Here is a 3,247-nt window from a genome sequence, read left to right on the forward strand (position 1 = left end):
TGACAGGCCTCCTTCAACACTACACGTTCTGAGGATATCGCTTGCGACGTTTTTCCTTGGTGTGGGCGGCCTGGATGACGACTGACAGGTCTCGCCCTACACTGCACGTTTCGGGGATGTCGCTTGCGATGCTTTTCCTTGGTGTGAGCGACCTGGATGACGACTGACAGGCCTTGCCCTACACTGCACGTTCCGGGGATGTCGCTTGCGATGATTTTCCTTGGTGTGAGCGACCTGGATGACGACTGACAGGCCTTGTTTACACTGCACGTGCAAACCGCTTCGCTGGCGATTTTTTCTTCCACGGTCGATTTGCCTGACCGAGGGAAGGCAACAAATGTGAGCACGGTGGTCTTCTGCACGTGGATCGGTGCCGTGGTGCGCAGTTCCTGGGAAGAAGAGGCAAGAAACAAAAACCCTTTGGGCACGGCTCGGTTAGAATCCGTTCAACTTTTAAATTCGTTTGGGTCTTACCCTATATTGGGGATATTTTTCCTTTTGATGTGTTTCTGTCACGGCTTGCTGCGTCCCGATCTGAATAATATTCGGTTTCCAAGCCCGGAGGAACAACCTGAGCACAACAAGATTGTCAATCACGTGCTATTATGTATTGTTGTGTGAACTCACCAGCGGCTGTGATCGATGTCGTCTCCTTCAATCTGGCGCGAATACCTCCTGAAGGCTTTCTAGCGGATTTCTCCAGGGGCCACTTGCACTTCCTTTGCCGGCCCGAGAGGCGAGACGACCGCTCTCTTGCACGGGATCCGGCACCACCGCCGACTTCCTTTTTAACACGTCACTTCAGAACTTTTTCTTTTGCTTTTCCTTCTTCTTACACACTAGCGAGAATTGATGATTGACGGTTTGAAGTATGCTTCCGTGCGCATTTCCACTCGAGGGGTTTTTCAAACCTTGCAAAATGTTCCCACACTGAGAGGATTTGGTGTCAGTTATCTGGCCTTTTAGAAATTGAGTGCGTGCTAAATATATGCATGAAACTAAAATTGCTACACTATGTTCCTGAATTTCTATTTTTTTTTGTTCTGAGTTGAACAAAAAAAAAGTTTGTTTTGAAAATGTTCGTTTTAACATCTTTCTGCCATTCGCTACTTTATATCAACAATGAAGTTGGCGGAAAGACATTGAGATACTTATCCGACAACAACTGTCTTCTTGGGCCCGAACTCATGGGCATCGGCTTAGCAGACAAGTGTTCTACCAACTGGGCTATATAAGCTCAGTAAGATTTAACTGTTTAAAAACTCTGTTGTGTTGTGAGCCTACTTGGTTGAATGATTCAACTGAGTCAAAGCAATCGAAAGATTTCTTCTAACTCAACCACGGTAGCGTTAACAAATTTTGACCTATAAAAATCTAAAAAACGATCAAAAATATCAATAATTTGAAGTTGAAAATATAAACATCACTGAGTGTACATATATTATTCTCGGAATTCAGAAGTTCAGGTCTGCTTCTGATTTCTGTATTCTGATTGTGTCAGTATAGGGTAGTGGACTTATTTTGTACCATGGGGACCTATTTTGGACCACCTTGTCTAGCTCTCTTATAAAGCAACTAAAAATGAAAAAAATTAGTGCATTACACTAAGTGCCCGGGCTTCAACAATGCTTGCTAAATTATTCATGATTATTTGTTTTATAAGAGAGCTAGACAAGACAAGGTGGTCCAAAATTGGTCCTCTGGTCCAAAATAAGTCCATTACCCTATGCATTATGTAACTGTTTAACAGAATACCTTTCTATTACGATGCACAGTGGTCCGAAAGGGCAAAAAGTCGAACTTTTTTCCTAGTGCCTTTGTTTTCCAATTTATCTCTTAAGTGTCTTCAGAGCATTTGCTCTTTCGAACATGTTCCATTACTTGAAAGCATAAAAAATTAGTCAAAGTTTGCTATGAAAAAGCTAAAATTCTAACTTTTTTATTTCAATAGATAGAGCTATACTTTACAAAGTTGTAGAATACGTGAAAATAAGAAACTTTGTTGAAAACTTCAAAACTCTTTGGCCCTTATTCTGCGCCGCGCGTGACGTGATGATAGTCGAGTCACCCAAGTCACTCTATTCCAGTAGTCGGTTTAGGTGAGGAACGTCACTTCGAATGAACTTTGAGAGTTCTTACCCTATTCTCGTAGTCACCGTGAGTGAGAATAGTCGCATTCAGGCGACGATTTTGGGTGAGAATTGTCGGTACCTTTTCAGGTGGTGACGAGAAAGAAATTTAATCGAAAATTAATGTAAATCAGAATGTTAGGCTCTAAATAGTTAATTATACTAATAAATGATGGGTTTGGAAACAAAATGAAACAAATTTATTAACAAATATGATTTTTAAATATATTTAAACTTTTCCTTTGCTATCTAAAATATGTAATTTGAATTGCAATACTGAATGGAAAGTATGATCTCCTAATGAAATCCAAAGTTCAGTTTTAATTGAAATTTTATTTGCGAAACATTAAAGCGATGAAATGACGAAAACTTTGAAAATCAAATATTAGTACTTTTAATTTTATTTTCACTTTTTTATGATAATATGCCATGCTAATATTTATTTTGTTTAAAGCAGAGCAGCCGTCAATTTTGCGTTTGTTTCCGCAGGTTCCGGATTCAGGTTTTTCCTCTTGAGGGCACAAAAATGCTCGTTTTTTCTTCTAATTTCCTTGCTGTCACAATATAACCCGTTGGTGGTCTTTCCCGCACCGGAATTCTCACAACTTCAAAAATCAGGACGGAAAATTCTAATCAAAACAGAACAATTTCTACCATTTTGACAGATGTGTTCATTCGGTCGCTCACCAAGAATGAACCTCTGTCACTTTACTCGGATCGACTCCGGGAATAAGGTGAAGGTGACAAATCTCACGGTGACTCCGAGGTGAGGTGACAATCATCACGTCACGCGCGGCGCAGAATAAGGGCCTTTCTCTTTTCAGAGCAGATTTATAGATGTTTTGTTTTAAAAGTTATGTAGAAGTTTCTTAAAGTAGTTTTGTAAACTTAACTATAGTTAGATGAGGATTTACAAAAATAAAAAGTTCTAAAAGTTTGTTAGGGCATTCAAATCACACGTTTTGCACAAGATTTCAACATTCTTCGACTTTTCCTAGCAAACTTATTGCAACTTTAAGTTTTATTTTTTCTCAACTTCACGAGCGTTTATTGCAAAAACGTGCAAGTGGATTTTTAAAAATAATAAATCACGTTGAAGCTTGAACTAAGTGCAACAA

At 39.5% G+C, this 3,247-nt stretch overlaps 1 long non-coding RNA gene across 1 annotated transcript; it reads right to left on the minus strand.

The window, feature by feature from the left end:
• Positions 1–267: 267 nt before the first annotated feature.
• On the minus strand, positions 268–893 carry LOC129757497 (uncharacterized). Its single transcript, XR_008739718.1, has 3 exons — positions 628–893; positions 475–571; positions 268–418 (listed from the first exon to the last, which is right to left on the minus strand). It is a non-coding gene; the product is annotated as an uncharacterized LOC129757497 (long non-coding RNA).
• Between the last annotated feature and the right edge of the window lie 2,354 nt (positions 894–3,247).

Source organism: Uranotaenia lowii, chromosome 3, assembly GCF_029784155.1.
Source record: "Uranotaenia lowii strain MFRU-FL chromosome 3, ASM2978415v1, whole genome shotgun sequence".
Taxonomy (NCBI): domain Eukaryota; kingdom Metazoa; phylum Arthropoda; class Insecta; order Diptera; family Culicidae; genus Uranotaenia; species Uranotaenia lowii.